Source organism: Triticum dicoccoides, chromosome 7B, assembly GCF_002162155.2.
Source record: "Triticum dicoccoides isolate Atlit2015 ecotype Zavitan chromosome 7B, WEW_v2.0, whole genome shotgun sequence".
In the NCBI taxonomy this organism is placed as follows: domain Eukaryota; kingdom Viridiplantae; phylum Streptophyta; class Magnoliopsida; order Poales; family Poaceae; genus Triticum; species Triticum dicoccoides.
In genome coordinates this window covers 482538872-482553023 of record NC_041393.1, presented here as the reverse complement: position 1 = coordinate 482553023, position 14152 = coordinate 482538872, and positions in this window count along the sequence as shown.

Sequence of the window (14152 nt, the reverse complement as noted above, 5' to 3'; positions counted from 1 at the left end):
CACAGCTGGGCGTCGAGGTGTTACGAGGCATAGATGGCCACACCAGCGGGTACTAGCTGTAGTACATGAGTACTCCAGCTGAGGATTGATGCCCGGGAAGAAATGTGTCACAGCCACTGGATGAAAATTCGATGCTGCGGGAGTACGGATCGGAGCACAGCAGCGGAGCAGGCAAACCGCGTCCAATCGGGTGTGTCTGTGGTAGAAAGTTGATGGTCGCTGCAGTTCAGCTGGCCCGCATGTCATGCACACAAAGGCAGAGGAGCGGTGGGGCCGAGAGGGATGAGGGGCACGAACAATCCTACCATTTTGTCACTGACATGTGGGACCCATAAGCGTGGGTCCCGCCTGTCAGCGAAGGAAAGGCAGGGCAAGGCAGTGATATCCACGTCAGAGGATCCATGTCCACGTCGGGGGACGTCCTGCCATGGGTTGGAGCGGCGTCGTGGGAATCGCGTGTGGGTGTGGCAGTGGTAGAAACAAGAAATGTGATGGTCACCGTGGTTCAACTTCCATGGACAAGTTGTCGTGTCTGCTGACACATGTATATCAAAGCTAGAGTGTTTATATTTCAAGCACGTGAACAAGTATTATTCTACTAGTTTGGATCCATTGCAACGCACAGGCCATCACATTGGTAGTAGTAGTGTCCATCTCCATCTCTAGAGGCCTTCCCTCGTTCATCCTTTTCTCTCACAAGATAAACTACTCATACAAATGCATCATGATGTTCCATGGAACGCACGAGGATGTTTCTTTGGGGGTTTCTCCAGCGCGGCGTGGTCGTAGTTGCAAGTTGACGCCCCTTGAGATGCCGACATCGAGGGGCACTCGGATTTCCTCTGATGAGCACGTAAGATGAGTTTGATCACGTAGTAAATGCATTCTAAAGACTACTTCCGTGTCCATTTCCTAATTCTCCCCCTGCCCACTGTTTCACAGGCTAGGCTCGGTACGAGTGGAGATTGGCTTGCATATGTACGTGAGGGTACCAACATCAATTTGCACAACATTTACAACGGTGACACCGTTCCCGTAGAACCTTTGTCCAACATTGGGATCAGCCATGCAACGGGCCACCGCATGAATTGGTACGATGGAACCACAGTGGGATTGAATAAAAGATAGCACGAACCTTGCACATGGCGGTCAAAGGCGGACCATGCTGTCTGCGGCCGATTTGTTGCCGTACGAGTAGGAAGACGATGTGCTCCTTTCTAACCGCATCTTCGCGGTGACAAACCAGGGGACTTATTTTGTATGGGACACATCCTATGATATACTCCCTCTCTCCCAGTTTATTTGTTTTGAATCTTTTTGTTTTATAAGTTTCAAATTCAAATTTAGAGCTCCCCATCACATGTTGAGATTACAATGTCCATTAAATCTTTCCGTGCATGTATAGTAAAGAAACAAATCTCAAGTTTGGCACGAGTTCGTGCTGCGGGAGCACCACAAGCCCTGGCACAGGAGTTACATTTCCCTCTCATGGCCGTCGGGACTGAGCTCCAGCGCCTTACTACACCTACCTTTGAGTCAATAACATGTGGACCCGATAGGTAACTGGTCCACATGTAATGCTCCCGAAGGCAGAGGGGCAATGGGGCCAAGAGGGGTGAGCCGCAGGTCGGGGGACGTGTGGTTTCATGGATTCGAGCGGCGTCGTGGGAATCGTGGGTGGCTGTGGTAGAAACTTGATGCTCGCCGCATTTTAGGTGGCCCTCATGTCATGCACACAAAGGCAGAGGGGTGGTGCGGCCGAGAGGGGTGAGGCACACGTCGGGGGGCGTGGTGCCGTGGGTTGGAGAGGCGTCGTGGGAATCACGAGATGAAACGTGATGGTCGCCGTAGTTGAACTTCCATGGACAAGCTGTCATGTCTACGGACACATGCACTATATACCGATCACTGGAAGGAGTAGCAGAGCAAGCTATATATGCGGATAAATAATTCCTTATAGTCAAGTGGACCCACACTACTACTCTATTCCAAAGACATATGCACACCATCGAAATAGTCAATCTATATCAATATACACCGAGAGGGAATAATTTTTTTTACAAGAGAGGAAATAGTTCATCCATCCATAATGCCCTCCTGCTGGTGCAGCGTTTTCTTCTTCTTCTTCTTCTTCTTGTTCTCATTCTCTGTGGGAGACGGCTTCGCAACAAGCTCTTTGGACCTTGCAGCTATCTCGAAACTCACACGGGCATCGAGGGAAACCTAATTTATTCGCTCATACGTCAAGGGACAATTCTCCCATCCAGACGACCTTAATGCCACCGTCTCGTCACCCTTCTAAAGATTTGTACCGAGCACAAAATTTTCTACGTCGAATAGGGATGGTGTCTGTTTAGCACAATCTTCTACAGGAATTTTGATTCTGGTTTGTAGGTCAGTGATGCTTTTCAAATCAAGGTTGTACGGCTCCAGCTTCTGTTTGTCCCCTTCGATGGCTTCCCCAAAGAAGTATACGTCCTCCCGAGACAAGAAATCATGAAGCTCACCTGGTATGGAGGGCGAGTGTATGATGTGGTACACCAAAACATCATATTTGAGGCACAGCTGAAGGACGGCGGCGCGCTGGATCTTCCCAGGGGCACGCTCCGTGTACTCTGCGTCAAGACCGATGACCCTCGTCTCTACCTTTTTGAGGGAGTTGGATACATTGTTAATCCACTGCTGAACAACCCTTGGGTGGACGGTGACAGTGTCAACTATGCGCATCGAGCCTTCGACGAGGACATGTTGGACGCTAAAAACCTGCATCTCGATCTCTTTCGCCATTTGGAACCGCTGGAACCAAGGGCTATGGTTTGGAGAATTAGGATTAGATGGCTAGTCTAACTGAAGTAGTAGATGATTATTTGAAGAGGTTAAAACAATGTGAACGCAGTGCGGTTTGGATGCAAATGAAGACGAAGGGGAGGTGAAGAAGCCGAGGCGAATCGGTTCCCGATGGAGAAGTAAATGGGAGAAGTGGCGTGCAGGCGTTTGATTAGACGGCTAGGTAGACTAAACGAAAAGCCTATGCAGGTAGACTGAGGAGTCGTACCTGTTCGTGTACGTGCCCATCTTTCCTGATAGGTGGGACCAATGCAAACAGATAAAAAAATTGTCATAGCTTTTTTTTGAGCCCGTGAGTGGGAGACACAACATTCTCTAGTTAAGGAATACTCCCTCCGTTTAGGTGAGTATAAGTCACCTTATGAAAATCAGGTTTTCCCAAAACCTTTAGGCGTGGAGCATTAACTTCCTGCTCGATCCCCTCCCAGCCTCGTTAGCCAGCGTTCTCTTCCTCTGCTGCCGCATTCTACCTTTCCATTTTTCCTCTTCTCAAGTGTGGAACGATCTGCATGCCGTCCTTGATGCACCAGAACGACCACTGCATGCATCGCGGCATGGCGTTGATTGGGCATGCACGAGAATTTGGTTCTGCTCGCAATATGGATGATACCTAAACGATGAAGTGAATGGGCATGCTAGCATGGGAGACCTATTTCCGCTATACAATACTGGAGTACTCATGTTCCTACTAGTAGTAGTAGTAGTACAACTGTGGTACACTTGATGGTCAAAATACTATTCATCCGGTCCTCACAGTGAAGTGACAACACCGTGCGCCTGACACTAGTCCAGGCGAGGCGGCGTGTTCGGGTTACCAAAGTCAGCCTCACCCTGTGCACTGTGCAGTCTGTCACCGCCGCTGTACAGCACATTGGCGCCTCGGCTCGTCTCCCTCTCCACTCCCATAGCACCACTCCATCTCCTTCTCCGTCTCCGTCTTCGTCTCCATCTCACTGTGCCCCCGTGTACCGTCGCCTCACTCGCCTCCCCAGTACCACTATTCCCTCGCTAGCCCCTCCAGCACCGACATCATTCTCCCCCGTAAATCAAGCCCCCTTCCAAACACCACCATGGCCGAACGCGAACCACGCAGCATTCATATGAGCCGCGATTGGAGCAATCTCCCCAGTGACATCCTCGACCTCTGTTGTTCGTGGATTGATATGTTGACCACCCTGCGGCTGGCTGCATGCTCGAGGGACATGCACACGGCCATCGTCGAAGCGAGACCTAAGATTTTCAAGACACCCTGCTTGCTACTATCTGGTCTTGCGAGATCGGCTCACCATGATACGGAGGCGTGCATGATGCCCCTTGACTTCAATCCGATCTCCATTAGCTGAAACTTCTTTGCAGGTATGTAGTGTGTCGCCGTACATCATTTCCCTCGACATCGATCCGATCACCATCGCCCGAAACTTCTTGGCAGGTATGTACTGGGTCGGCATGAACTCCCACTAGATGGCTACCTTCAAAGAAGATGGTAAAATGTTGGTGCTCATGAACTTCTAGACCTCCCATGAGATTATCCTTCCTCCATTGGAGTATATAGAGTATTACCATCGCGGTCCAACTCATCTAGATTACCATGTCAGTTGGATGGACCTTGTTTTGCAGAAGATTGTAATCTGCCAAGTGCCCACACGACATGCGAATTACGCAGACTTCAAGCTAATTGCCTTGTTCGACCGCGGACTCGCCTATCTTTGCGCTGGTGCCTTCTTTAGCTGGAGAGAACCCAGCTCGCAGTGGATCATCGTCAAAGCTGATACACACTTCTGTGATTCTATTGAGCACAATGGCATCATCTACACGATCAACAAAGCAGATGGCACCACGTATTGCTGGGACGGCGCATGTAAGTTGTTTCCGTCTCATGTTAATGATGACGCCATGACACTGTTTAAACTTTTTGTGATGATTGGCATATCCTTGTTTGAGCAGAATTTGAGTAGAACTATTGCAATATATTAGAGACGCCGTAAATCAGCTATATTTGGAATGAGTTAATTCATGCGATTGTGACCATGTCATTACAGCCAATTTGTACCCTGAATAATCAAACGGTTAGGAATATATGCATATTATCCTTATTTTACAGTCATCTATATACTACTACTAAATATGAGTGTGTATCAATGGCCATGTTAGTTTCCTTATTTTCATGATGTAGAAACATGCACCACACTGTTGGTTTCATCTAACCATACATTAGGGAAGTAAATGTGCATATGGAGAACTTTATATTTGGAAGTAGTGAAATCCTGCAATGCTTACCATGTGTACATGCCTATATTCGCCCTTCAGCAATCAATGACGAGAATAATATCCTCACAAAAAATTTTCCCACAGAACACGAGTATATAACAATGCATGGTCTGTTAGTTACCTTGAAGAATTTGTTTGTGAGGACAGAACTTGATTACATAACATGCATGACATGGTAGTTTCCTGTGAAGAATCGATTGCGAGATAACAAGAGTATAACCATGCATGGCACTTCTATATTTTTGAACCCAGTATACATTTCCCTGTATTTTCCTCCCAGTTCCAACAGGGACATATCAATGTTGTTTCTTGCATTATCCTACTCATACTCTGAACAATGTTGATCTTACATTAACAATGCCTGTCCTTTTTGATATGATGCAGTGTCCCTACAGTTACTGCCCTTTGTAATTACACCACCTTTGCCAAAAACAGGGAAGCACAACTGGTTCCTCGCTCGATCATACGACGACAAAAGACTGATGATCATTCGGACACATGAGCCGGAAAAGTTATATTGCAAAAACCCCACTGTATACAAGCACCGTGTAATAAGTGAGTATCCGGACAGTGGTTGTTACGTCTATGAGAAGGATACCAGCTTGTTGGGGCCTTTATGATTTTTTAGTTGGAGGCGGGTAAACAGCCTTGGTTCACACTCTCTGTTTCTCGGACTCAATTATCCGATTAACCAGGAGATCACTGTTGGCAAGGACCTTGATGGCAGAGAGGCTCTGTTTGCTATGGAAAATTGTATCTACACGGCGAGCCCTAGGAGTTCGGGAGCATACTCCCCTGATTGTCAATGATACAGCCTGCAGCCAAAAGAAGGTGAGAATGACAAAGGCATCCGGATTAACTTTGATCCTTGGATGTCTCAATTACGACATGCAGTGATGTGGTTCAAGCCTTCAAGTTGATAGGGAATTGGGTTGTTGCATCGAAAGGGTGGAGTACTGGTGTCTCTGGATCACTGGTCGCTGAAGCGGGGCTGCAAATTATGATGGTGTTGGATCGTCTCTTCGGATGACTTTGTCTTTGCTGCTGGTTCTGGATGGGTAGTTCTTTCTTTTGTTATGCATATTCCTTGTCATTTGGTCATCCTCGTCAATGTCACTCTTTCTATGTAATAGTTGCTTCTGTTTAGAATGTCATTCTCGTCTGGATCACGAGAGTCTGAGCACTGCAGATGGGTACGTTTTGGTGGTGTAGTAAGACTTCTTATGAACTATCATTTCTTGCTGTTTATGTCAGTAGTAGTCACTAGTCAGTGTTTGAATGTTTATATATTGTTGTTTCGAACTGTTTATTATCTCGAACTACTGGTGGGCTAAATGAGGGCATCACCATTCTCCAGTGTTCATAGTATATCTCCTTTTTTCAAGTTATATAATTTGACCTCACTGTCTTTTCGATGATGTACACTTGTTTGGGCCAGTGAGGTGTCGTTGAATATGGGCCGAGTAGTAACACAATGCCAAATAGGCCAATTATGACTCTCGGGCCGGGCTCTCAAAAGATCCTGAAAAAAAAGGTTGGGCTCTCCAAAAAAGAAAGAATAAGGACTCTTAGGCCGACATGTGGGCGCCACCGGTGTTTTCGTGCGCTTGCGCGCCGAGAGCATATTAGCGCGTGCTCGAAATTCATGTTACCTTTTCATCCCCAGTCTCCCGCCCCTCCCCCACCTCTGGAATCTTGATTCCTACTCCAGTTCCCCCAAATCCCCCTCTTGTACTCCCTGTACTCAAGTGCACTATCATGTCACCGGTCAACGCGGATCTCCGAGCCGGAGATCCTGAGGTCCGTCCTGCCTTTGGTCGCTGCATGCTATCGCTCAACAGTGGCATGGCGGCGCTTGACGACCAGTTTGCCGGCAAAGTGCTGATGGTAATCATCAACGGTGACCGGCCTCCCGTCTCGCCGGACGACCTTGTCAAAGCTCTTGGCATTGCGTAGGGAATCCAAATAAGTGACTTGCTCGTCGAAGTCTGTCCGCCACCGGCTGATTTCTTCATCAGGTTCCGAACAACTTTCGACTGCAGACGTGTGTTCGAATCTTCCCGGCGTTTGTTCTGTGATGGCGTGCTGGTGAGCTTTGATCGGTGGCACCCAGGATGGAGCTCGGTGCCCTCTGAGCTTGAGTTTTTTAACAAAGCTTACCTTCCATGGCATGCCTCGACGTGCTTGGAACAGCGAGTCCATGAACGAGCTTATCAACGACCTTGGAGGTGAGCTCGTAAGTATGTTTGTTCCTCCGGATAGCTGGGCTCTGACGGCTATGGCATGGATGAAGAAGCCGTCCACCATACCGAAGGTGATTGGTGTCGAGATACCGGTGCAGGAACCGGGGATGTACTATTCGTCGCCACCAAGGCTGCCGCGGACCATGTTAGGGATGTACCTGTATCGAGTGTTCGTGCATGTCGAAGAAGTGGTCAATCCATCAATCGAAGTCCTGCCGCCCCCGCTGGTGCCAGGGTCCATCGACGACGTCCATTACAGGAGTCAACGTCAGACTTTCCCCGTGTTGCTCGGAACGATGGATTGCACATGGCCTACTCCATCGTGCGGCGGAGGCCACTGCTTCTTTGGGAGAAGAGGCAGGGCTGGTTGCCTGGATGTGCTCTAATTTGAGGTAACAACTGAATCTTGTCAGATAGTACTAGTTAAATCCGAGCTATGGGTTTGAATCATTGATATGCCAATACATTTGATTGTGACCTGTTCTAATTTTGTACCTTAACTTTTTTTAGAAAGGGCTGTACGTCAACTTAATGTGCTAGCAGAACTTATTGTCTTGTCTGTCTGTTTTCTTTGCACAACATTCAAGATATTTCCCCGTCATTTATAAAGACGATGAACCGTTATGTACGACTTCGTTGGTTTCAACATAGCCCTTCCCGTAGCGATCCACTGCTTCCATCCTGATTGTGAAGCCTGCATGAAATTTTTGTATGCAAGTTCAGTGTGCTATGATGTTCTATATGATTGTGTCAACTATATAAGTTTTTACTGAGCATCAGCAATGCATATGGATGAAAGATGTATTTAGGAGCATCGACCGATGGGTCTCTCTCTCTATCTCTATCTCTCTCTCACTCTCTCTCACACACACACACACACACACACGCGCCCGCGCGCGTGCACACGCACAAGTGGGACCCGTTGAATTATTTATTTGCTCGTGACAGCTTTTAATTAGGTTCCACTGTAATCTACCTTTTTTCTTAAGTTATTAATTGAGCTCAGTGACTTCAAAAAGTTGTACAGAAGCCTTGTTTGGGCCTTTCGGGCGTCCCTGAATGTGGGCTGAGTAACCATGTTAGGTTGTACTGTACTACACAGGCCTTTTTTTTCAACATCAGCAATGCAACTGGGCCGACAGTTGTACACAATATCCGGGTTAACTTGTTATTCTCCGCCCCACTGGATATTTAACCCGTCTAGAAATTTTCAAATTATATTTAACCTGACTAGAAATTTTGGATAAAAATATTTTGGATCCCATCAAAATGTGGGATTTTTTTTTAATTCTGTTTTGAGCGGTTGTTTGAAATTATTAATCGTTGTCCTTCCTAGAAGTTGGGTCGTACTTTTAACAAACCCGTAAATGGGCTGTAGTAAATTCAATTAGAATTGAAAAATAGGATGTACATTCTTACAAATTGCAAATGGGCTATATGTTCTCTGCCAAATCCAAGTTGTGGGCCTACTAAGTTGACGCGTACCAAGGGCTTTGTCAACTTAGTCAATATAAACGATTCTAGCTGCAGTGATCGTACGATGTCCATCCAACAGCCATAGTGCTTCTTTAACCTCTGGTCTTATTGCTCCAGCCGCCCAAAGCAGCGCCGGTCGTGTCGCGTGCTCCTGCCTCCCGTGGTCGGCTGTGATGCCGCGGAGGCCACACCGCCCCGTACTAATCCCACCACTGGCCAGGCCATCCCTCTACTCACCCACACCCCCTGTTATTCTGCGGCAACGGCAGCCGAACCAGTGAACCCTCGTACTCCTCTCCGCGCGGGCTACCACCGTTGCGTCTTCCCCGGCTCCGCATCGTCCCCTTCCTAGGCCTCGCTGTTGTCCAGACCACCGCCTTGGTGCTCTCGGCGCGGCGTGGTCAACATGGTCAACGACCGACTTCCATCGGAAGAGTACTGTACATGGAGAGGCTGACAGCTGGGTCCAGGCGGCCGCAAGGAACTGCCTCCTTATTACGCGCAAAATAATTATTCCTCCACCTGACAGCAGGGACCCACCGGATGAGCCACCTTATTTCGTGAAAAAAATGTTTCCCCCCTGACGGCTGGGACCCACTGGACGGGCCAGTGTATTTCGCGAAAAAAATGTTCCCCGCGCTGTCAGCTCGGACCCACCGGAAGTGCCTCCTTATTACGCACAAAAAAATGAATACTGTCGGTGTTCTGGGAACGGGGGTCCCCAGACTTGCCTGCCTGCGGCCTGGGGCGTGGCTCAAAGGGGGGCCAGCACGGCCCATCTTCATCAGCACAAGCTCAAGACCCTCGCGAGGACCCGAGCCTCGCGGGGCGGACGACAAGGAGCTTCCTCGGGCACGGCCTCGTCAGGCTGGCTCACGAGGAGGCGGAGAGTTCAAGGCGGGGTACCTCGCGAGGTGCCCATGCCGCAAGCCATGACGACCAAGGGCGCCTGCCGGGCGCCAGCCCACGCAGTGTCCTTCTTTCCTCTTTGGTGCAAGGGGGGCAAGCGCAGGCGAGAGTATCAAGCAAAGGCGTCCATTTCGGTGCAACAAGACCAAGACTAGTCCAACGGCGGGATGGAGGTCACCGTGGAGCCCAAGACGGCATCACCAACAGAGCCTTTGACAGGCAAGGACTAACTTTAGTCAGGATAAGTGTACTAGATGTTCCCCTTCAAATTGGCCAATTGTTGGCGCCCTTCCCGCTCAATATTTGGGAAGAGGCCCAGGGCCTTCGCCTATAAATAGGACTAGCCACCCACAGGGTAGGGGGATTGACCAATCCATCCGGCCGACAAAGACACAAATCCTTCCGGCCAAAGAGAGAGACCACAAGAACAGACCCTCGCGAGGTTGTTCTTCCTTGTATTGTTCATCATCAGCCCAAGAGGCAATCCACCACACCACACACTGGAGTAGGGTATTACACCACAATGGTGGCCTGAACCAGTATAAATCATGTGTCCCTTGTGTTGTTCTTCTCGTAGTTTAGATTCTAGCGATTTGGCGAGGAACAGGTAGGTAGAAGGCAAAACCTCCGCGCGCACCCCAGTGTTCGAACCTCAAGGGTATGCCGGAACCCTAAATCTGACATTTGGCGCGCCACGCAGGGGTGCTCCGGACTTTGTCTTCCGTCGCCCTGTTCTTCTCCGCCCGTCGCGACCATGTCTGACGCACGTTGGGTTCGTGCCGAGCGCCGAGCCGCCCTTGCTTCCTGCGTCGCCCAGACGGCTCCCGTCGGCGGGCGCCCTTGTCGTTCCCCGTCGCCTGTCGTCAACGCCGCCACCAGCCCGGCGGGGAACGAGCAACAAGCATCGTCCCAGCACCCGTCCATGAGGCGACACGGCCATACCGCTACGCCCTCGCTCACCCCCGCTAGTTCTTCATCCCACGCGCCCCGCGCGGCCATGGAGGCTCGAGCTGCGCTCATCACGGCAAACGAGCTCCTGCGCTACCGCCCAGTCGACGACTTCTACGAAGAGTGGCTCGACCGAGTCACTGAACTCGTCCGCGCCGCTGGGGGCTCCCCCGCGCCAACTTTCTCGCTGCACCTCGCCCCGCCATGCGCGGGCAATGAAGCTCCTGGGGTGCCTCAGCCGCCTCCCCCTCAAGAAGGCGCCCTGGCTCCAAGGCGCGCGGCCCCTGGGTGGAACCCGCCCCATCAGGAACCAGCGCAGCGGGAGCAGAGCTGCCAAGAGGTCCCACGCCCTCGAGAAGCTGCCCGAGCGGTCCCTGCTCCGGCTCATCCCGACCATGCTCCTGCTCTGCTCCAGCACGTCAAGACCTCGCACTGCACCCAGCTGCGGTGCACGAGGACCCGCAAGACCGAGCCCTTCGTCCTCTAAGGCCTCCTGTGGCCACAGCGGGCTGTCGCGCCTTCACCACCGAGCTACACACCGTCGTGTGGCCCGGCAAGTTCAAGCCAGACCTGCCTCCTCGCTACGACGGCACGGCAGACCCTGCAGAGTTCCTTCAGCTCTACGAGCTGGGCATCGAGGCTGCCAACAGAGACGATAAGGTCATGGCGAACTGGTTCCCCATGGCTCTCAAGGACGGGGCCCGCACCTGGCTTCTAAACCTGGCCCCAGGCACGATCTCCTCCTGGGACGAGATGCGCACCCGCTTCATCGCCAACTTCCAGGGTACTCGCGACCGGCCATCCGCCGTGAGCGACATGCGCCGCATCAAGCAACAACCGAGGGAAACCCTGCAGAAGTACATCCAGCGCTTCAACAACGCGCGCCTCAAGATTCCCAAGGTGACCGAGGAGGCCATCATCTCAGCGTTCTCTGACGGCGTGCGTGACGTCAAGATGAAGGAGGAGCTTGCAATGCATGAAGATCTATGCACTTCCTTGGAGCTGTTCAACCTGGCGACCAAGTGCGCTAGGGCTGAGGAAGGGCGTCTCTCCCTCCTCGAATTGCCTGCCACAGACCCTGAAGAGAAGAATCCCAAGGCCAAGGACGTGAAGCGCAAGGGGGCTGTCATGCTCGCGGCAGAACCAGACACCAAGTGGGGCAGAGATCAGCCCGAATCCTCCAAGGGCAGTTGGTACTGTGTGTACCACGACCTCCACACCCACAACACCAATGAATGCCAAGAGCTCAGGGCCGTGCGTGAAGGACGGACCGGCCGACGTCCCGACCACAACGACCGGGGCTACGGATGAGGAGGAGGAAGGAACGCAGGACGCTGGGAAGACGGCGGCCCACGTCAAGGGTGGCGCGACCAACCTCGCGAGGATCGCTGGCAGGACCCGCCTCGCGAGGGAGGCTGAAGGGATCAGCCTCGCGAGGATCGCCCGCAAGGTAACGCAGGCCTCCCTCCGCTACCGTTGCAGCCAAGGAGAAATGAGGACCGTCATCAGGACGAAGGGGCTGGGGGCTTCCAGGAACCACGTGCGATCGCCTGCATCCTAGGCGGAGCTCAAGCCCCAGCCTCCCAACGCATCTTCAAGCAGTTCGCCCGCGAGGTGAATGCAGTCCTCCCCAAGCTCGAGGCCACGCGCCCTCTCAGGTGGTCGGCGTGCGCCATCACGTTCAGCTCAGCGGATCAGCTCAAGTGCGCGGCCACAGCCGGGGTCCTCCCGATGCTTTGTTCCCCAATCGTCAGCAATGTGCTAGTCACCAAGACCCTCATCGATGGCGGGGCAGGGCTCAACGTCCTGTCCGTGGAAACATTCAACAATCTCCAAGTAACCTACAGTCAGCTTCAGCCCACCAAGCCTTTCTCCGGAGTCACCGACGGCTCCACGGTCCCGATTGGGCAGGTCCGCCTCCCTGTCACCTTCGAGGCACGCGACAACTACCGCACCGAGCTCATCGACTTCGACGTCGCCCACATTTGCATGTCGTACAACGCCATCCTCGGGTACCCAGCGCTGGCCAAGTTCATGGCCGTAACCCACCACGGCTACAACGTCCTCAAGATGCCAGGAAGTGGCGGAGTCATCACGGTGCCCTGGAAAGAGAGAGACGCAGTCTGCTCCCAGGAGAGAGCCTTTCAGGCCGCATCACTGGAAGACCCGGATCGTGGAAGCAGGAGGCTTCCCGAGGCCGCCCCCAAGAAGAAGAAGACATCGACCGGCCCGGCCCCTCAGGAGGCAGGTCCCTCTGGGCCCGCGCCTGCTCAGGGGGAACCTCCCTCCATCGCATAGGGAAGCGCGCCCGGCGCCCTCCTCAGGAAGGGCTCGGGGGCTCTCCCCTGGAGGGCCCTCGACCTCGCCAAGGTCACGAGGGAGGCGCTTGGGCACCACGTGGAGGCGTGCTTCGAAGCATGTTTCCATCAAGAAGGAGCAAGGCAAGGAGGGCCAAACCCTCAGGAGTTCGTCAGCAAGACCATTCAGGAGCTACAGGAGTCAAGGTCATGAGAGGCAGCCGCCGCTTACCCGCTGTGGCCCCCCATCCAGGCGAGGATGGTGGGCTGCGTGTCTGCATCGACATACCAGGGCTCAACCAAGCTGCATCTCAGGAGTGCCTCTGGCCTTCGCGAGTGGGATGCTACGAGGGCCCGCCCCACAGCTACGTTCGCATGCCTTACGGCTTGCCGAACGTGGCTGCTACGTACCGGCGCATCATGAGGGCCATCCTGGAGGCTCAAGAGTCAGGCGTTCCGCAGCCCTGGCGGAGATGGAGACGGCCCACGAGGAGCCACCAGCGCCTCCGGAGCCTCCCGAGGCCCCAGGGTCTGGGGGCTCGTGAAGATCTGCACCCGCAGCCCATCGAGTCTGTTGGGTCAACACCCCTTCGTCTTCAGCATCATCAGGTGACATCTTTCTAGTTTCATTTCCAGCTGGGAGCGCCCCCAGGGCTGCATTATTCCCAGGCCGCATGGGTCCGTCCCTGTGGCATGTATCTCTTTTATTTCATGTTCTTAGCTCACTCTGCTGGGGGCGCCCCTCAGGCTGCATTATCCCCAAGCCGCTCGGGTCAGACCCAGTGGCATGTACCCCTCTTGCATTTATCTTAGGGCCGTGTTTTCGACCCGTCATGCTTGTTGCTTGGTGCCTGTTTATGGTGCCTCTTTTTCTTCCTGGATGCCGCAAGCTTGCGCGTTAAAGGGGGGGGTTTGTGAGCATCACGACTCAGGGCTCCTACCGGCTCTCCGGCCCTCACCCTCTGGTCTGCTCACGGCATCGCACCCCGGCACACCAGCGACGGCTGAGACCAGCCCGAGAGCCGGGACCCGAGGACGTAGAGTTTCGACATCTAACCAAGCTTGCACGTTAAAGGGGGGGTGCCTGAGCATCGCGACTCAGGGCTCCTACCGGCTCTCCGGCCCTCACCCTCTGGTCTGCCCACGGCATCGCGCCCCGGCACA